This window comes from Triticum dicoccoides, chromosome 4B (genome assembly GCF_002162155.2).
Source record: "Triticum dicoccoides isolate Atlit2015 ecotype Zavitan chromosome 4B, WEW_v2.0, whole genome shotgun sequence".
Lineage (NCBI taxonomy): Eukaryota > Viridiplantae > Streptophyta > Magnoliopsida > Poales > Poaceae > Triticum > Triticum dicoccoides.
In genome coordinates this window covers 376,297,001-376,318,873 of record NC_041387.1, presented here as the reverse complement: position 1 = coordinate 376,318,873, position 21,873 = coordinate 376,297,001, and the positions used below count along the sequence as shown (strand labels likewise).

The window sequence follows — 21,873 nt, the reverse complement described above, 5'->3', positions numbered from 1 at the left end:
GAATCCTACTCCCGGTGGGAGTAGGACTCCCCAGGGCGCGCCATAGAGAGGGCCAGCCCCTCCCCTCCTCTCCTTCTTTATATAATGAGGCTAGGGGCACCCCATGACACACAAGTTGATCTGTTCATCTCTCCCAGCCGTGTGCGGTGCCCCCCTCCACCATATTCCACCTCGGGCATATTGTAGCGGTGCTTAGGCGAAGCCCTGCGTCGGTAGCAACATCATCACCGTCATCACGCCATCGTGCTGACGGAACTCTCCCGTGAAGCTCTACTAGATCGGAGTTCGCGGGACGTCATCGAGCTGAACGTGTGCTGAACTTGGAGGTGTCATACATTCGGTACTTGGATCGGTCGGATCGTGAAGACGTACAATTACATCAACCGCGTTATGCTAACGCTTCCGCTTTCGGTCTACGAGGGTACATGGACTCACTCTCTCCGCTCGTTGCTATGCATCACCATGATCTTGCGTGTGCGTAGGAATTTTTTTGAAATTACTACGTTCCCCAACACTACGGTCTCCGGGCTAAGGCCTATTTTGAAATATACAAGGTAGAATGAAATCTACCTTTAATTTCAAAAAAAAAAATCATTATGTTTCTGGTGTTTGTCTATATGAAATACAGTAGCAATTAAGAAAATACCGCTGGAACAAATCTCCTATGTTTCTGGTGTATGCAGTATGAGATGGTTGAGAAAATACTGTTGGAACAAATCTTTGAAGCATGAGTTGCGTCCGCAGTGTTTGCATGACAACTTCATGCTTGTGTGTGGCACGGCTAGGAAGTTGCACAGTGCCTCCTGGGCGGACGCTCAAGCTTGACATCACCAAGGCATTTGATAAGATTTTCTTTTTTGTTGAGACAAAGTTTTTTTCGAAAAGGAGGTTATCCTGGCCTCTGCATCAGAACCATGTATAGGGCCGTATTATTAATAAGCAAAAGGTTTAACAAAGTCTCCATGTCTCAAAAAGGAAAAAAATGCTCACACAGAGCAATTACACAAAAAACAAAATAGCCACAACCGGCAGGCAAAAAGTAGATAGGAAACTAAATACCTATCCTATTACATGATAGCCATCCAAAGTAGATAGGAAACTAAAGACCTATCCTATTACATGACCGCCATCCAAACCGGTTAAACATAGCCCGTGCTACCATCTCCCACCGGAGAGACCCAGTAACCATACGCTCATCCGTCGGATTGAGTAGCGACCACATACGGATCAGTGCAGTGGCCTGAAAAATAACCTGCAAGAAATTAGTATGTGTTGTTTTGTTAAAAACCAAATAATTCCTGCAATTCCATATTGCCCATAATAAAGCACATACGCCTACACGGAGATGTCTCACCGTTTCTGACTCTATTCCATCTAGTCACGTCCGAAATAACGTGTGGATGATATTCGAAGGAGTAATGTTAAATGCGATGTGGACAGACCGTCATATTTTTTTGCCATTGGGCAGTCAAGAAAGAGGTGTTTGATAGATTCATCATGATCACACAGAAGCTACATCTTTTAGATCATGTCCATTTGCGTTTAGCCAAATTGTCCTTAGCTAGAATGACCTGTTTATGGATAAACCACATAAACACTTTAATATTTAAAGCCACTTTGACTTTCCAAACATGTTTTGATTGAGGTATAGAGCCAGTGTTGATAATATCCAAATACATGGATTTAACCGAAAACTCTCCATTCTGTGTTAGTTTCCAGTGCAACCGGTCTGGCTGTTTAGAAAGGTGAACAATCTTCTGGAGCCAAGCTTCCCAACGGTTTCCCTCTAAAGTCCTCCTGAATTGAATATTGAGAGGGTTGGATTGTAATACTGTTGCAACATAAGCGTCTCTTCACTGAACAATATTATAGAGAGAAGGATACTGGAGTGCAAGGGGCGTCTCCCGTAACCATGTATCCTCTCAGAATCTCGTGGTAGTACCATTTCCAACGATAAATTTTGTCCCGTTGAAGAATACTGATTTCACTCTCATCAGTCCCTTCCAAAATGGTGAATCAGTCGGTCTGACCGTCACCTGGGATAATGTTTTGGAATGTAGGTACTTATTACGCAGAATCTGGGCCCATGTGGCATCGGTCTCTACAGATAGCTTATACAACTACTTGCTGAGAAGACATCTATTCTTCACCTCTAAATTTTCAATGCCAAGACCCCCTTGGTCTTTTGGCCTACAGATTACATCCCATTTAGCGAGTTTGTACTTTCATTTTAACTCATCACTCTACCAGAAGAAGCACGATTGATAGAAGTCCAGTCTTTTCCGAATTCTAACTGGTACCTCAAAAAGGACAAGAGAAACATAGGCATACTCGTGAGTAACAAATTAATGAGAATTAGTCGACCTCCATATGACATAAGCTTGCCCTTCCAGCAACTTAGTTTCTTTTCAAATCAATCCTCAATGCACTTCCATTCTTGTTGTAAAGCTTGCGATGGTGAATTGGTATACCCAAATACGTAAAGGGCAAAGAACCCAATTCACACCCGAACAATTGTTTGTAAGCTTCTTGTTCGTCTTTAGCTCATCCAAAGCAGAACAATTCACTTTTATGGAGTTAATATTTAACACTGACAACTATGGTGAATTTGACAAGGTGGGTCACATGCAATCCACTTGCGACCAAAGCCTAGCTTTGTCGAGATCTTCAGAAGGAAGGCCCAACCCACCTCGTCTTTCCTTTCGCGATATCATCGTTTCCTTCTCCACTAGGGTCTTGTTCAATGGAGTCATCAATGAGGCCATCTACAATCGTCGTGGGCTTTGGCAAGGGGATCATTTCTCACCCTTATTCTTCATGATGGTGATGGATGGGTTGCACTACTCGTTGTAGCATGCCACCACATCTGACACACTCGCATTAATCTTGTCAGCCGTGTTTCAGGAAGGGAATCCTTTCTCATCCTTATTCTTCGTGATGGTGATGGATGGGTTGCCTACTCGTTGTGGCATGCCACCGTATCTGACACACTCTCATTAATCTCGTCAACTGCGTTGCAGCATCCGACAAGTTTTTGGGAACCTTAAGTCGGGAATCCTAAGTCTCCGAGGCAGAAGATGGGCCCGGCCACATCTTTTTTTACCGATGACATGGGCACCTTCCTCAAGCCAGGAATTCTAAGCCTCAGAGGAAGAAGATGGGCCCGGGGCAGGCACGTGCCCGGGGGCATTGCCTCAGTGCCCTTTGGCCTATAAATCACTTCTGCTCGAAAACCCTTGGAGAAATTTATCAGATTTTTCCGCGCGATAGAGCCTCCGCCACCTCTGTTCTGCTCCCAAAGGACAGTTTGGAGACTGGTCCAGCCTCCGGAGCGGGGGGTCCATCATCATCGTCATGATCTCTCCACTCATATGTGAGTAATTTCTCTATAGGCACATATGGTGGATGAGAATTGGATGAGATCCCTTATGTAATAGATGTCGGATTTCTTAGGGTTTGATGCATAATATTCATCATGTTCTAAGAATAATGTTGCTATGGATTTTCTATGCTTAATGCCTGACACTAGGGCCCGAGTGCCATGATTTCAGATCTAAACCGTTTATGTTTTCATGAATACAATGTGCTTTAGATGATATTTGCAAGTGTATGCACATGTTATCGTTTTGAGCCGGATAACTTGAAGTGTCAATAATCACGAACCAAAGGGAATGGGTGAGGATTACATATATTCATTAAGTGTTAATGCTTTGATTCAATACTTTATGAAATTAGTACCTTAATGTTGGAAATATTCCTTAGAGGCAATAATAAAGTAGTTATTATCATATTCCTTGTTCATGATAAATGTGTATTATTCATACTAGAATTGTATTGACCAGAAACTTAGATACATGTGTGAATACATAAACAACACTGTGTCCCTAGTAGGCCTCTACTAGACTAGCTCGTTGATTAGAGATGGTTAAGGTTTCCTAACCATAGAATGAGTTGTCATTTGATAACGGGATGACATCATTAGGAGAATGATGTGATGGACATACCCAATCATAAGCTTAGTATCAGATCGTTTAGTTATTTGCTACAACTTTCTTCATGTCAAACATCATTTCCTTATACAGTGAGATCATGCCACTCCCGGATACCAAAGGAATACCTTGTGTGCTATAAAACGTCACTTTGTAACTGGGTGATCGAAAGCTGCTCTACAGGTATCTCCTAAGGTGTCTGTTGGGTTGCATGGATCAAGACTGGGATTTGCCGCTCCGTGTGAGCGAGAGGTACCTCTGGGCCCTCTCGGAAATACAACATCACAAGAAGCTTCATGTGACTAATGAGTTTACTCACGAGATCTTGTATTATGGAACGAGTAAAGAGACTTGCCGGTAACGAGATTGAACTAAGTATGGAGATACCGACGATCGAATCTCGGGCAAGTAACATATTGCCTGACAAAGGGAATTGCATACAACATTAATTGAATCCTCGACATCGTGGTTCAACCTATGAAGATCTACGTGGAATATGTAGGAACTAATATGGGAATCCGGGTTTCGCTATTGGTTATTGACCAGAGAGGTGTCTCGGTCATGTCTACATGATCCTCGAACCCGCGGAGTGATGTCTACTACATAACTTGTTCTTGTAGACTCGTGTTGGGCCTCCAAGCGCAGAGTTTTGTAGGACAGTAGCAATTTTTCCTCAATTGGTTGACCTAAGGTTTATCAATCCATGGGAGGCGTAGGATGAAGATGGTCTCTCTCAAACAACCCTGCAACCAAATAACAAAGAGTCTCTTGTGTCCCCAACACACCAAATACAATGGGAAATTGTATAGGTGCACTAGTTCAACGAAGAGATGGTAATATAAGTGTAGTATTCAGAGTAGATATTGATTTTTGTAATAGGAACAACAAAAAATAACAAGGTAGCAAGTAACAAAAGTGAGCACAAACGGTATTGCAATGCTCAGAAACAAGGCCTAGGGTCCGTACTTTCGCTAGTGCAATCTTTCAACAATGCTAATATAATTTGATCATATAACCTTCCCTCAACGTGCGATGAAGAATCACTCCAAAGTTCTTATCTAGCGGAGAACATAAGACGAAATTATTTGTAGAGTATGAAACCAGCTCAAAGTTATCCTTTCCGATTGATTTATCAAAGAGTTTATACTAAAATAACACCAAGTTATCCTTTCTGATCGATCTATCTAAGAGTTAGTACTAAAATAACACTATATGATACACATCAACCAACTCTAATGTCACCTAGATACTCCAATGTCACCACGAGTATCCATGAGTTGATTATACGATATGCATCAAACAATTTCAGATTCACAATACTCAATCCACACAAAGAATCTCAAAGAGTGCCCCAAGATTTCTACCGAAGAAACAAAGAGGCCATGGCACCAGCAAATGATCTCATGCAAGAACATGTGATTGTTGGGTCTGATTGCAAGGAAATAGTCGCAAACATCAATGAATGTGGCGGTGGTAAGTATAGCCAAATCGTTAGGGAAATTCAAATAGTGTCTTCAGAATTTCAGCATTGCTGCTTCCTGTTTGAAGGGTGAGTATCAAATGTAGAGGCACATAACCTCGCTACACATGCGCTTAGTCTTTTGGTGGGATGCCATCTTTGGCTTCTTTACCCCCGATCTCAATTGTATTCCCCAAAACATTATTAAGTAATGAATAAAGCGTGTGGTTAGCCTACAAAAAGTCGGACCACCTAAGCCGCCCAAAGCGGTACGCCATGAAATAACACCAGTCGTCATATCTCCTAAAACCAACGGCCACCTGCACTTGCACCACACCTCTCTCGCATGCGCTCAGCCGCTGCCAGGTGTAACCCTTCAACTAACGGTTCACACACTGGTTCCCGGTTGTGACGCCTTGGATCTAGACTGGTCCCACAAACCAACACTAGTCTTTTCTATGCACTTTATCGTCACCCATGCGCACTCAAAATCAAGTTCTGAGTCGGGCACCCATCCTCAAATTGCTTCAAGCCAGACATGCTTAACTTTGATGTTCCTTTCGGATGGGCTCTTGGAAAAGAAAGTACACATTGACATGAGTAGTCTACCATTCCTATTAAGGTTGGATGTCACACCAGGCGGGCCTTGTCTGTCAGCTGCTTCGTCAACCTCCCACGAGAGACATTTGCTCACGATCTTGTGCATGACCGCGAGCATGCAAATGACCACGAGCACGCCCGCACAAACTCCATGACCCCGTCCACGGTGATAAAATCGGTTATTTGCCACTTTCAATGTTGGGCTTCTCAAAATTTCCACTCTCAAGTTTGGCTTCGCAAAAATGCCACTCAACCCGTGTGCGCTTTAATTATCATGTCATCTCCTCATTTTCATTGCTTTTCTTCTTCTTTTCCCATTTCCTAGCACTTGAAGGGACCAAACTAACCCGGGACATTTCAACCTTATCTAATGCTTGTGTGGACTGGTTAGGTCGGATTGATCTGAGGTCGTGAGGCGCTCATCCTTATCTCCGCCGTAGCTTGCTGATTCCCATGCGAGCCCCTTTAGCTCGCCCACGCCTATGCCGGTAATCGCACCTTGCCGCTGCCCGGCGTTGCTCGCCCAAGCCCGCGGGCGCCGGCGGAGCACGCCCTCGCCTCGCTTATGCCTGCTCGAGCCCCCGTAGCTCGCTGCCGGTGCTCGTCCACGTCTGCACGAGCCGACGCCGCTCACCGTCGCCTCACTAATGCATACATGAGCCGCCGCAGCTCACCGCCCATGCCCTATGCAAGCAACCACGGCTCGTCCTCGCCTGTGCGCTGGAGCAGCTCGTCGCGCGACTTGCTAGAGAGGTGCGCCTGCGACTTCATGTCCTTAAACACGAGTGAACATTCAGTAATCTCGGCGAGCGGCGTGTGCTGAGTGGCTTGGATGCAAAACAAACTAGTGCGTGCGCACAACCTACCGGTACTTTGGTTGTTTGAGGAGCCAAGAAATGGAAAAAAAAGCAATGAAAAAGTGGAAATGGCATGATAATCAAAGTGCACACAGACTGGGTGGCATTTTTGCGAAGCCAATCTTGAGAGTGGCAATTTTAAAAGCGCAATATTGAAAGTGGCAAATAGCTGGTTTTCTCGTTCACGATAGCTAACCCTAGACGGCCCTAATTAAATCCGATGAGCCCCTGCTCATTTTGCCCCCAACTCGCATTGCATCTCGCTGCCAGGATGCTGCTAATCGACCCCACCGCCACCACCGGCCAAAATTCCGGTGCCACACGCTGCCATTTGCCACGCCACCTCCACCATCGAACGTGCCGCACCCATGCCGACCTCTTGAACAACCCTTGCAAGACTGCCGCGTCCTCTACGCCCGAGTTCGACGATACCCGAGCTGCGCCGCCGCCCAACCATTGATTCCGGCGAGGTGGCATGAATTCGACATCGTCCCTTTGTCCATCTTGTTCATCACACCCATGCGCGGCCCCAGTAGTGCCCGAAAGCAAGCCCGTGCGTCCACACACGGAAGATTCCGCCGACATAAGTTAACACCCGCGAGTCGTAGCCGCCAACTCTGTCGACTACGAGAGCAACTGCCGCCACCAGGAGCTCCGCTACGTCGAGCTGATCACCGTCGTCCACTCTGCCGTCGCCGAGGACCACTGCATCGTGTTCATCCACTCTTGAACCGTCGCCGCCATTCCCGAGCTTTCTGGCGACTTCGCCGACAATCTTCTTTTCTCGGTGTGGTGAAGCCATCTTCTTTTCTCGGCCGTCCATCTCTAGATCAACACTTCACATCAATCCACTTAAACATGACTAACTAGGGCTGTTGCCCGTGAGCAATGGCGGCACCCGTGTCTTATACTAAGAGATAACATTTTTTGTTCCGAATTTTTAACAGAGTTAATACAATTTTCATGCTCTAGAGAAAGTAACATTTTACGAAAATCAATTCTCAACTCGAAAGGAACGATTTGGGCCAACATTGGCCTGCACTATATAATGGACTAAATATATGCTTGTTTTCTCGTTTATATTACATAAACACAAGTAGATTCATGATTGCAGGACTAAACAATTGCTTGTTATCTGTTCTACAGTACAACATTTCCGTTATGCAACGAGTTACCACGCGCCACGTGGAGATTGATCAAGGGCGATCCGCTCTTGTGTACCACCGCGGCGCGGCAGAGCGGACATGTCGATCTCACCCGGAACCACGTCTCGATGCAGGCGGTGTGGAACCCGTGGCCGCAGCCCGGCATGAGCCGCCCGATCTCGCCGAGCCCAAACTCCACCAGGCACACCGCACACTCCGCCTTCTCCTTGGCCACGTGCACGAATACCGGGAGCTGCATCCTCTCGTTCTCGTCGTGTTCTCCGTCGCTCGTTCCGCCAGCCACCTGCGACGGGCATGAAGGTGGCGACGGTGGAGCGGACGACGTGGCGGCGCCGGTGCCATCGTTCCTCGGCGCGTCTTTCTTGCCCTGCCATACGAAGCGCCAAAAAATGTAGAGCAGGATGAGGGTGACGCTGGCGGCCGCGACGGCCGACCAAGTGCGGCAGTTGACCTGCCCGCCGGTTGCCTGCGATGGCGATGAGACAGGAGAAATGCCGCCGGCCTCCATCTCTCCTGTGTGTTAGGGCATCTTCAGCCGTTGGCCCCCCCAGGACGCATAGAAATCGCCTCCTGGGGGCGAGCCGGCGATACACTCGGCGCTGGGGCGGTTTTGCGCCCAATCGTCGCCCCCAGCTCGCCCCCAGGCGCCGAAATTGGCCCACTTTGCAGCCCAATTTCGGCGAATAAACAGCCCATATGGGCGAGAATAGGCCCATATTCGGCATGGTTTCGCCGTGTCTCGGCGTTCAATTATCCTCACAGTTATTCCTTATCACATATTTCATCACAGAAAAATCAAATACTTCAACAAAATACTACAACAACAAATAGTTCAATACAAATTATATAGTTCAACAAATAAAAACTCGTATTTCATCACGCGACGTCCCCCTTGAGCCTCCATAGGTGCTCAATCAGATCTTTCTGCAGTTGATGATGCACCTGTGGGTCTCGGATCTCCTGACGCATACTGAGATAGGCAGTCCAAATTGCCGGTAGCTGGTGATCAACTTCGGCTAGAGGACCCTGCCTGTAGTATGGTTCAGTGTCAAACACTGGGTCTTCTTGCTCGCTCTCGATGATCATGTTGTGCAAGATGACACATCAAGTCATGATATCCCACATTTGATCTTTCGACCAGGTCTGAGCGGGGTACCGAACAACAGCGAATCGAGATTGGAGCACACCAAATGCCCGCTCGACATCCTTCCTGCAAGCCTCCTGAACCTTCGCAAACCAGACGTTCCTTCCTCCTGCCACAGGGTTTGAGATCGTCTTTACAAATGTCGACCATCTCGGATAGATGCCGTCAGCTAGATAGTACCCCTTGTTGTATTGGTGCCCATTGATCTCGAAGTTCACCGGAGGAGAATGACCCTCAACGAGCTTGGCAAAAACAGGAGAGCACTGCAACACGTTGATGTCATTGTGAGTTCCTGGCATACCAAAGAAGGAGTGCCAAATCCAGAGGTCCTGTGTGGCTACCGCCTCAAGCACCACACTGCAACCGCCTTTGGCGCCTTTGTACATCCCCTGCCAACCAAATGGGCAGTTCTTCCATTGCCAATGCATGCAGTCGATGCTTCCAAGCATCCCAGGAAATCCTCTTGCTACATTCTGGGCTAGGATCCGAGCAGTGTCTTCCGCATTGGGTGTTTTCAAGTATTGTGGCCCAAACACTGCCACCACTGCCCGACAGAACTTGTAGAAACTCTCTATGCTGGGGGACTCGGCCATGCGCCCATAGTCGTCGAGTGAATCACTGGGAGCTCCATATGCAAGCATCCTCATCGCTGTCGTGCACTTCTGGATGGAGGTGAATCCAAGATCGCCGGTGCAATCCATCTTGCACTTGAAGTAGTTGTCGAACTCCCGGATGGAATTCACAATCCTGAGGAAGAGCTTTCGGCTCATCTGATAACGGCGCCGAAATGTTCTCTCGTCATGAAGTGGAGCATCGACGAAGTAGTCGGAGTAGAGCATGTCGTAGCCTTGCAGACGATGCCGGTTCTTTGCTTTCACCCGCCCCGGCGCCGAGCCACCTCGACGCGGCTTTTCATTGAACGGCAGCAGCTGGGCGAGGGCGGCGAGCACCATCAGATGCTCTTCTTCCTGGACGTCGGCCGCGGCTTCCTCCTCCAGCGGCGCGGCGAGCTCTTCCTCCTTATCCGAGTCCATCGCCGAGACAGTCAAAACGCCGAACACCTTGCGCGCGGTGGGCGTGTACCCGCCGTTAAACCGCGCCTCCGCGGCCGGAAATGGCGGCCGGAAACGACCAACTGCTGCGAGAGGGGCTGCCGCGGCGAAGCGCTGCTATTTTTCGGCGGGGAATGGCTATCTAGCGGAGTAGGCCGGCGGCCGTCGCCGGGATATAGCTAGTGGTGACCGAGGGCGCGGGGGGTGCGAGGCGAGTCGGGGGAAAAAAACCTTGACTTTTCCCCTGTCGGTGTGGGCCAGGCGTGCTTTTCCCTAGCGCCGGAGCCCCCAACGGCTCCCCAGCGCGCCGGGTTCGGCCTGTGACCGCCGGGCGGAAAAAAGGTCCGAACCGGCAATTTTCGGCGTCCTGGGGACGCGACTGGGCCGTTTTTTGGCACCGGCGCCGAAAAAGTGGCCTGGGGGAGCCTGTTGGGGGCGCAGCTGGAGATGCCCTTAGTTACTGCACCGGAGGAGACTAAGCTTAGCCAGAACCCAGCAGAGATGCGACCCAGCTACCTCTCCGAGGACAAGGAATGGTGTCTTGGTGTATTTATGGTAATGTGGTTCACTAACTCTTCGGGTAAAATCTTAGTTTATGCCCATCATTTCGTTAATCCTAATTGGTCGACCCATTGGGCCGTTCCTTAGCTTCCACTTCGATTGGAGGAGACAAGTCTTCTCCGGTGAAGGTAGTGTGATTAATATGATCGCGTCCATGAATTTTGGCCTCCTACCAGCGCCATGCCGTTGGGTTGGAATCCTTCCACTCTCGAAAGAATCTGAAGCTAAACAACTCCTAATAATTTTCATCCTTTTGTTTGCGATTACATATTGTCAAGATCCGGCGGTCGATAACTTAATAAGTCTTAGCGTCCTAATATATTGCCATGAAACGCCGGTTAGTTAGCACGGTCTGACAAATGACAGCTGACAAGTAGTGGCACTAGTACAAGTGTGCGATCATGTTGAGTTGTTTAGCTCCAGCTAGCTCTTGAAATTTTTATCCCACGTGGCCTACTGGCTTCGGCAGCTGACCAATATTTCTAAATTATACAGAGACTTTCAGAACTCGACATGAAAGATATCATGACACCCTTGAGATTTTCTTCTGTACTTATGTAATAGCTCCATCGTCCTTGGAACGATTCTTAATGTTAGGGGTTTCTGCTGACCAAAGTTCTTTGTCTCTTGTAGTGCATTATGAGTTTTTTAATTATATCAATTGCCTAAAATGTCAAAGAAGAACAGCCAATTTGATAACGTTTCCACCGGGAGAGAGGCGGAGGCGGGTGTGCCACTCCATGTTGGATTATAGATGTGCTTAGGCCCATATAAGACAATAATCCTTGATTAATCTCTAAGCCTATTTAGGTGCATGTCAAGTGGTGAGAAGTGTATTACACTCCTAGTGAAGTCAGAGTGAGATCTCTTTATAAGGGCTGCTCTACCACATGTCATTGGGAACTTGAGAAGAGAAGCTGCACACACGTGCTCTCCATCCTCCGCTGAACCGAGCCTTATTTCTGTTGGTCAGGGATGGTTAATTAATCTCAAGAGCATGTGCCTCCAGAACCCTGTTGTTTGAGAACCTGCCCGGGACAACGGCAATAAGATTTTTGGTGAGGTCTCGATGCGACTGTTCCCGACCGGACCTCATCTTTGTCCTCCTCTGCCTCCACTATTTTCCCTCAATCGACACCATGGTCGACGACACCGCCGCCAAGAAGAAGGCCACAAACGATGCTGAGCTTGCTGCTGCCACCGCCTCGTTGGCCTAGCCAACCGAAGGGTATGATCTGTTCATCCCTCATTTACTCGTTCATGTGCTATTCGTATATACTGTGTTCATAGATGCTTTGTTTCTATGTACTATACATACTCACATGCTTAGGTATCGGTATGAGTTGCATGCCACATTTTTCATGCTTACTATTTACTCATGGATTAGTTTAATAAAAAGGTGCTGATTTTCCCAACACTCCATCCCCTCCCCCTCTCCCGCCGTCATTGGGTGCGCTGCCAGAGAAAGCATGTGCGACGCTGACGGCGTCGGGGAGGCTGCTGATCGTAGGGACCTAGTATGGAGGGTTCGGTGGATTGCTCTGGGTCGGCGCCAAGGATGTGTAGGCGATTTGTGGTCTCCCTGCCCTTTCCCTCCTCGTTGGTGTGCTTATCACCATCGAAGGACATATGGAGTTGTGTCTCCGGTGGATATTTTGGGATCCGGTTTAGGTTTCTGGTGGATCCACCTGGATTCAGCCGGCTTTCACGGTTTTCGAAGTTTCTACGTGCCCTTATAGGCATTTTCTTCTCTGGGGTAGCAAGTTGCTTCGCAGATCGCATCCGTTGGTGTCTCTTGGCTTACATCAATAACTTCCCGACCGCTGCTTCTTCTGGCTCATGGGCTTTTAAAAAGTTTACTCCGCTGAGGAAGAGACCCAGAGGCTACATCGAGCTATGCTGGTGGCGGTCGATGGTGGATGTAGGTACAAGACTTCGACACCGCAATGATTTAAATGTAATTTTATTTTCTATATGGGAGTGTTTGTAAGGACCTATGATACTTAACTCATGACTTTGGGACCCTATCGCGGAAAAAAGAGTAAACCAAACTATATCTAGTAATAAAGGGATTAGTGCTTCTGTCCGTACATCACACATTTTTATAGAAAACCCCCCTCTCTCTTTTGATAATTAACTAGCCATCCACTTTTAAGTGAGAAAACAAACTGTTTTTACTGTTTTATAGAAACCCCCTCGCTTTTCTGGTAAATAACCTGCACTCCACCATTAAGTGACCGAAAAAATCATTTTTTGTGTTTTAGCGAAAAAGAACCTACCGTTTCTGTAAATAACCCACGGTCCATCTAGAATGAATAGTACTTTAAAAAAAATATCCATATCTTTTAAAACATTACTCCAATTTTAACATGTTATATATGAAATCTGGTTAAAAATGTCTAGAATTTGAATATGATGTTATTTTACCTATTGAATAATTTAAAAATGCTATTTACCGGTGCAACCTTAATCAATAGCGCACGATCCATCTTTCTTTCCTATCGACACCGACCCGGATTGCAAATGGACACCTCAGCAAAGCCAAATTGGAGACAAAAGAAACCGTCGATAACGGTGCATGCACGCCTCAGCAAAACCTTGCATGAAAAGAAAAAAGATTTCTCATCTTGTGCCTTGAGAGAGATGCCTTGGTAAGACCCACTGGGATCTTGACTCATTGATATTGGGTTAGGGTAGTGCGATATTTTCTTGTTCTGTTGCAACACACGTGCTCTTTTGATAGTTTGTATCAGTTGAAATCAGTTTTCCTGTTATGTTCTATGACGGGTGATTCAGGTTTTTTATTGGTTTCACATGGCTTTTCCGCTAATTATATGGCCACTATTTGTAAGTTAACGACCCAAAGGAACATGCAATTTGAAATACTCCCTTTGATCCATATTAGTTGTCGCTCAAAAGAATGTTTTTACCACTGAAATACGTCTAAATACATCTGGATCTGTTTGAGCGACAAGTAATATGGATCGAAGGGAGTACTAAAGTTCGCGCATGTACCGAGAAGTGAGAAAACTTTCATTGGATGGCTATAAAGGGGAGAACAACATGGTTATTGATCTTTCGATCTCCCCATCGCGGTGATGACCTCTTGATCTTTGCGTTGAGCCGATGCACCAATGCTTCTGAAGACATTGGACTGGGTAAGGCAAAAAAATGGTTTTGACTTGCTAAATATTCAATTCAGGTATCGAGCTCATCTACACTATGAATGCAATGAGAGCCTTGGCTCAGTGGTTGGGCATACGGTTGTGCAGCCTAGCGGCCCAAGTTCAATTCCTAGAATTGACAGGTGATGCAAAGGGATTTCCCCCCATTTATTGAGGATCAAGCTTGGTGTGTGGTGGAACCTATCATCAAGAAATATCTTGATACTCATTTAAAAAATTTCTGAGGAACATGTTTATCTTGGTACTCATACTAAAATGGTCGTATGCATCCCTGGTTGGTGCATAGGCTGGGGTCATCCTCCTTTTAAAGACAGACTCGCCCTGCATCACCCTCCCGCTAGGGCGGCTCGGGTAAAAACCCTAGCCACCGCCGGACACGTCCATCCTCCCCCTCCCCTCCGCCGCCGCTAGAGGAGGTCGCCGGGCAAAGCCCCAGGTGGCTGATGGCGGCGGCGGAGGCTCTCTTCCCTCCCGCGCCAGATCAGGTGAGGCGGGTCACCCATCGCGCCGAGGTGCTCGCCCCCGATCTGCGTCGCGGCGACATGGCAGCGTGTTAGGCGACGACGCAAGGCGGTGGCGTGGTGCTGGGTCGGGGAGGTGGAGCTGTGGCTCCGAGGAAGATCTGGTGGCGCTGGCCGTTCGATGGGCTCGCGAGCATGGTGGCCGTGGTCACGGTGGCCGGCGGCTCGCCCTGTCGGCGGCAGCTGGATCCCGGGGCGGCGACCCTGGAAGGTGGCTGTCGGTGTCAAAACCGGTGGATCTCGGGTAGGGGGTCCCCAACTATGCGTCTAAGGCCAATGGTAATAGGAGGCGGGGGACACGATGTTTACCCAGGTTCAGGCCCTCTCGATGGAGGTAATACCCTAATTACTTCTTGATTGATCTTGATGATATGAGTATTACAAGAGTTGATCTACCACGAGATCGTAGAGGCTAAACCCTAGAAGCTAGCCTATGATTATGATTGTTGTCCTCCTACAGATTAAACCCTCCGGTTTATATAGACACCGGAGGGGGCTAGGGTTACACAGAGTAGGTTATAGAGAAGGAAATCTACATATCCGAATTGTCAAGCTTGCCTTCCACGCAAAGGAGAGTCCCATCCAGACACGGGACGAAGTCTTCAATCTTGTATCTTCATAGTCCAACAAGTATATAGTCCGGCTGTCCGAGGACCCCTTAATCCAGGACTCCCTCAGTAGCCCCTGAACCAGGCTTCAATGACGGTGAGTCCGGCGCGCAGATTGTCTTCGGCATTGCAAGGCGGGTTCCCTCTCCGAATACTCCATAGAAGATTTTGAACACGAGACTCATGTCCGGCTCTGCAAAACAAATTCCACATACCACCGTAGAGAGCACAATATTCCCCAAATCTAATCTGCTGACAACTTTTTATAGCATGACATCACGCCACGGTCCGGATATTATTCGAACCGTTTTTCACAACCAGCTACAACACATAATGCGAGGAGGTTTCCTTGACACATCTTGTCGAAGCAGAGATCGTGTCCCCCTTATCGCGAGATTCTCATCAATACGGGCATGGGTAACCCAAAAGCGCCATCAATCGTGGCGCTTGGGGAATAAGCTATTTTAACGGGCAAGTGGGGAGGCGCACAGTTTCTACCGCCTTTATAAAGAGATAGGGATTCTCCTTTTTCACCCACGCTTTCTTCTTCCTTCGCTCATCCATTCTCGCACGCTCGAGCTCCAGCGCCCCAGTTCTCACCTCCTATGTACAACCATTCCAAACATGTCCGGAGTGGGAGGCAAGTGGATGGCCTCCTCCGTCACGGAGGAGGACATTACGAAGCTCCGGGAGGCCGGATACTTGGCCGCAGAAATCGCGCACCGGTTCCCGGACGCAGGATAGATCGTTCCAACTCCGGAACCCCATGAGAGGGTTGTGCTCCTCGCCCACTTCGTCCGCGGACTGGGATTCCCCCTCCACCCATTTGTCCGTGGGCTCATCTTTTATTATGGGCTGGATTTTCATGATCTGGCCCCTAATTTCATCCTCAACATCTCGACGTTTATCGTTGTGTGCGAGGCTTTCCTTCGCATCAAGCCCCACTTTGGCATATGGCTGAAGATCTTCAACGTGAAGCCGAAGATAGTGGTCGGCCAACAAGCGGAGTGCGGAGGCGCCATGGTGGGCAAGATGTCCAACATCACCTTGCTCGAAGGCTCCTATGTGGAGACCGTGAAGGGGTGGAAGTCGGGGTGGTTCTACATCACCGAGCCGCGCGACGCCAACTGGGCGGCGGCCCCCGAATTCCGATCTGGCATCCCCATGCAGCTCACCTCCTGGAAGAAGAAGGTCTTAGCCTGGGGTGCGCCTGTGGAGCTGACCGGACTCCAGAACTGCGTCAAAAATATGATGAGCAAGAAGATCAAGCTTGTCAACATGGTCCAGGTCATGCTCTTCCGCCAGATCCTCCCGTGTCAAAGACGAGCATTCAACATGTGGGAGTTCGATTTGGCCAAACACCAGACGCTGCAAGAGCTCTTCGACACGACACACAAAGACGTCTGGAAGGTGTTGTTCAAGGCCGCCGGAGTACCTCCTCCCACCACCGAGGACCGCGGACTCAGCGCAAAGCGCCCCGCCAATACGGTAAGCTCTCCACATTTCGGAATCTAAGCCATCATACTGATTTAACAGGACTATGTGGCGATAGCGGAGCGAATCAACTGTCCAGCTGCGCTGCCTGAAGATCCAGCAACTGATCTCCTGACGGAGATGCTGTTTCTAGCGCCCTATGACGTGCCAGAGAAGAAGGCCAGGAAGAAGGCCACGGGGACCAGGAAAGGTCTCCGGTGCAAGGTTGTGTCGGACTCATCATCCAAAGACACCGAGGCGAACTCCTCCAATGACAACGAGGAGGAGGAAGAGGAAAACCCCCTCCCTCAAACCGGGGGGGGGGGAATAAAAGGAAGGCCGCCCCATCCGAGGAGGCCGAAGGGTCCAAGAAGGGAAGGACCCTCCCTCCGGACCACTCCACAACAGCCGCCTACAGCGACGAGGAGTGGCTACCTAGGGACAAGCCCCTGGCGAAGTTGTAAGTATCCGTATACCATAATACTTCTGGCATGTTTAGCTTTATGGCTTCTTATCATGTCAAAACATGTTTGTGCAGTCCGTCCAAAGCCCACATCGACTTATCTTCCTCATATGGGTCTTTGAGCTTGTCGGTGATGAACAGTGATTCGCTCCCGACGGCCTCTACTCCCCGGCCTGCAGACGACACTGAGGTGTTGTCTCAGAGGATACCGGACCAGGGGGAGATAGATCTGGAGGCACCTCAAGGCGAAACCCCTGATGCCGGGCTCATGGGGGAGGGGGAAGATCCCCATGGATTCTGATGAGGGGGGCCACAGTAAGCTTGGCCCCTAGCCGGATACTGCTCCGAAACCTCCAGTGGTTTCGTACTCGGGCAGGCAGCCCCTCGCTAAGGGGGGCGAGCCGCCCGTGCCGATGACCTCTGCCCATCCGGAGGCATCAGATAACCTGGTGGAAGCGCTTCAGAGCGCTTCCCTTGATGAAGAACACCGTACTCTTATGAGTACGATGATTGCGAAGGTTCAGTCTGCCAAAAGCGGATTGACCGAAGCCTGCGCCGGCCTCCTGACAGGCTTTGAGGTAAGTAATTAAAGTATGAGAAAATATCACAGTATAGACCATAGCCCCTGATGCTCTATTTGGTGTTCGAAAAAAAGGCCGAACAGAGGATCAAATATTATCCCCAGGAGTCTAATCATATTATGTCTATGTGAATAAGCAGGCGTTGCTGCTGGCCGCGCCTCCCTCACTACGGAGGTTTCCGGACTGAAGCGGAACCTGGGGCGGGCCGAAGAAAAGCTCGGCCTCGTGAAGAGGCAGCTCGAAGAGAACAAAGGTGAGTACTACCCCGTCCATGTGTTATACAAAGGAAAAAAATCACTGATGCTAATAGAAGCATGATAAATGTTAATAGGGGCCACGACCAAAGTGGCGGCCCTTAAGAAGGCGCTGTCCGAGGCTGAAGACAAAGCGACCAAGGAGCGCACCGAGCGCGAAAAACAAGAGGCTCGGGTTGATGAGGTCCAGCAAGAGCTCCAGGATTTCGTCAAAAAATTTGAGTCCTTGGAGCGTGAATCCAAGACACAAGAGTCAGAGCTTGCGAAGGCCCGTCAGAGCGTGCAAGACGCCAAGGTCGAAGCCCAGAAGGCCCTACAGGAGATGGAGGCGGCCAAGAATTCGGAGCTCTCCAGGAGCATTCGTAGATCTGCCGCACAGTATCTATGATGCCGCAGAGTTATACCGAGCTGAGGAAGGGAGCTCGACAGATAAGCTATTTTGGTCCTAGTATATTGGGGCCGAACATCCGATGCCCTTGAGCGACCAGCTGAAGTAACTGGTCAAACTTCACAAGGCGGCCGAGCTGGCCATGAAGGACCTCATAGTCCGGTTGTGGCCTGGCGAGCCCCTGCCCGGTGACTACTTCAGCCTTGTCAAGCAGATGGTAAATGCCTGTCCGCGGCTTGACGTCATTAAGCGGTCCGTCTGCATTGAAGGTGCACGCAGGGCCTTGGCCCGTGCGGAAGTGCACTGGGCGAAGATGGACGCCGAGAAGCTGGTAATAGAGGGGCCACCGAAGGGAAAGGAGCATCGCCACCCCAACAGTACTATGACAATGTCATTAAGGGTGCCCGCCTTGTGGAGGATGAATGTGCTAAGGATGTAATATTTGAATGAATGCACTCATATCATCCTGTAATATGAAAACGAGTTTATGTGTGCTATACGGCGCTTGTTAATTTAAAATATTACCTTCTGTGCGGCCGTTTATAAAATCTTGAGAGTTGGCCAGTCGTCGGCTTCTGCCCCCATGTAACTAGTACTGGGGTGTTCGGGATAAATATAAACACTCTTTATCCAAATTTTTGGTCCTTTTAAGGAGGTGTTTAACGCATCGAACGAGGCAATCGGACTATACAGCTTTATCACTCTCACTTGGCCATAGAAGTCTACAATCTTAAATTTTGGCGAAGCCCCTAGTATCCGGAAGATCGGACTTGGGGCACTATACACGCCTAAATCGGACGAGGCCAATTCCTGGCCTGAAGCGGAAAAAATCTTTAAGGATTTGAGAACTCTCGAACAGCGACCAGCTCTCGCCTTATCATGACAATCCGTTTTCAGCTTTCTGTACTGAGGTGCTCGTCCGGAAGAACCGGGACACAATCACAGTAGTTCTCCCTGCGCTACCTTAGCCGATATAGCGGAACGTAAGGTACCAAAACATAGGAGCCGGGCAAACCCAACTATTGACCCAAGACATGATTCAGGGCTGATGCATATAATGCTATAAGTTCGGGGTGCCGCACTGTCAAAATTGTTCAAACTTTTCTTGCCATGTTATGGGGTACACTGAAGCCCCTGGCAAACTGGGCGTACCAAGATGCACGGGTATGATAAATAAGCAGTAAAGGAAAGGGGTAAATAAACGTAATAGTAAGCTGACGCTGTACACTATTTTCCCTTGTTATTCAAATGATACGTCAAAATGTACATGTACAAGTAGTGCGATAAGCAAAATAGGCAAGTTTGACACATCCTGACCAGGAGCGAGCTGTGTGCGGGTATGTAAAACAGGTATAATGATCGTTATCAAAGACCACCTGAGGATTCCCTTGGACGTCCCGGCTTCCTGTATTCTTGGTGTGTCCGTTCCGCTATGTGTCCGATAGTCGGTCTATTGGAAGAGCCTCCAGAAGATGGGGACCTGAAAGAAAAAAGGTGTAAAGATGCGTGGGTCCTGGGGCGGTCGAACCGCATTGTGGACCGTGTCATATCCGTGCCCCCGCTATGCCCATGGTATTTTAAGTGCGTAATTATGTACGTGCGGCACAAATTTTGCCGCTTGACTGAGGCTGGGGCGGAGGCCAAATTGCTAGTCAAGCTTTGGTCGTGCCGGATAATCCTGTTGCGGGGTACTCCGGACTCGCTTGACGGTGTCCAGGTTTTTTTATCGCCGAATTGGCTATTTGCCTAAGAAGGCTGTTTTGTACTTCTGCCGCGAGGTCCGCAGTGTGCTCTTCCGTACGGAGCGAGCGCTCTGTGTTTCCATTAACTGTTATAACCCCGCGAGGTCCTGGCATTTTGAGCTTGAGGTATGCATAATGTGGTACCACATTGAATCTGGCAAATGCGGTTCGTCCAAGCAGCGCATGATAACCACTGCGGAAGGGGGCGATATCAAAGATTAGCTCCTCGCTTCGGAAATTGTCCGGAGATCCGAAGACCACTTCCAGTGTGATTGAGCCCGTGCAACAGGCCTCCACACCTGGTATGACACCCTTGAAGGTGGTTTTTGTGGGCTTGATCCTTGAGGGGTCGATGCCCATTTTGCGCACTGTATCCTGATAGAGCAGGTTCAGGCTGCTGCCACCGTACATAAGGACTCGTGGGAGATGGAATCCGTCGATGATGGGGTCAAGGACCAATCCGTCCGAACCGCCATGACGGATGCTGGTAGGATGGTCCCTGCGATCGAAAGTGATCGGACAAGAGGACCATGGGTTGAATTTCGGGGCGACTGGCTCCATCGCATAGACGTCCCTTAGTGCATGCTTCCGTTCATGCTTCGGAATATGGGTTGCGTATATCATATTCACCATTTTCACCTGGGGAGGGATTTTCTTGTGCCCTCCTGTGTTCGGTGGCTGGGGCTCCTCGTCGTCATTGCTATGCAGCCCCTTTTCCTTGTGCTCGTCGTTCAACTTGCCGGCTTGTTTGAACACCCAGCATTCTCTGTTGGTGTGGTTGGCTGGTTTGTCGGGGTGCCGGACTGTTTCTTTTGAATGCCTTTTTCCGCTATCCGGATTTAAAGCCTCTGAATCCGGCATTAACTGTCGTGTCTTCGGCCTTGTCGCCATTGTTGCGACGCTTGTGTCTATTGTGTCGCGGCTTGCCGTTGCTATCTCTGGCGTCTGAATCGCCGGGTTTTTTTGGTGTGATGTTGCTACGAGCCAGCCAGCTGTCCTCGCCCGCATAAAAGTGGATCATGAGTGTCGTGAGGGTTTCCATGGACTTTGGCTTCTCTTGGCCGAGGTGTCGGGCGAGGCATTCATCACGGATGTTATGCTTGAAGGCTGCTAAGGCTTCGGCATCTGGACAATCGACAATTTGGTTCTTTTTAGTTAGGAACCGAGTCTAGAATTTTCTGGCTGACTCTTCGGGTTGTTGGGTTATGTGACTTAAGTCACCAGCATCCGGTGGTCGCACGTAAGTGCCCTGGAAGTTGTCAAGGAATGCGTCTTCCAGGTCCTCCCAACTGCCAATGGAGCTTGCTAGTAGGCTATTCAGCCAATGCCGGGCTGGTCCTTTGAGCTTAAATGGTAGGTACTTGCTGGCATGTAGGTCATCACCGCGAGCCATGTGAATGTGTAGGAGAAAATCCTCAATCCATACCGTGGGGTCTGTTGTGCCATCATATGATTCAATGTTTACGGGTTTAAACCCTTCTGGGAATTCATGATCCATTACTTAATCTATGAAGCATAGGGGGTGTGAGGCGCCTCTATGCCGGGCTACATCCCGACGTAGTTCAAGTGAGTCTGGTCTGTTGTATTCAGCCCAGCCGGACTTTGGTTTATTATATCCGGTGTGACGGTCATCGTCACGTGTTGTGGCGCGCCCCCGTGATTCGTAGATCGATCTTGACTGTCCTGCTTTGTTTTCCAATACATCTCGCAGGTTCTTCGTGTAGCCCCAGGCCTTAGTATTATCGTTTGATTGACGACGGGGTGCGGTCTGGACTTCGGGCTGGTATGCCGCTTTGTCTCGGCCACAGGGTGGCTGGTCAGCCGCATCAT

The 21,873-nt window shown here is 49.1% G+C and overlaps 1 pseudogene; it reads right to left on the bottom strand.

Moving 5' to 3' along the window:
- Positions 1 to 8,076: 8,076 nt before the first annotated feature.
- On the bottom strand, positions 8,077 to 8,579 carry LOC119292684 (annotated as a pseudogene).
- Positions 8,580 to 21,873: the final 13,294 nt, after the last annotated feature.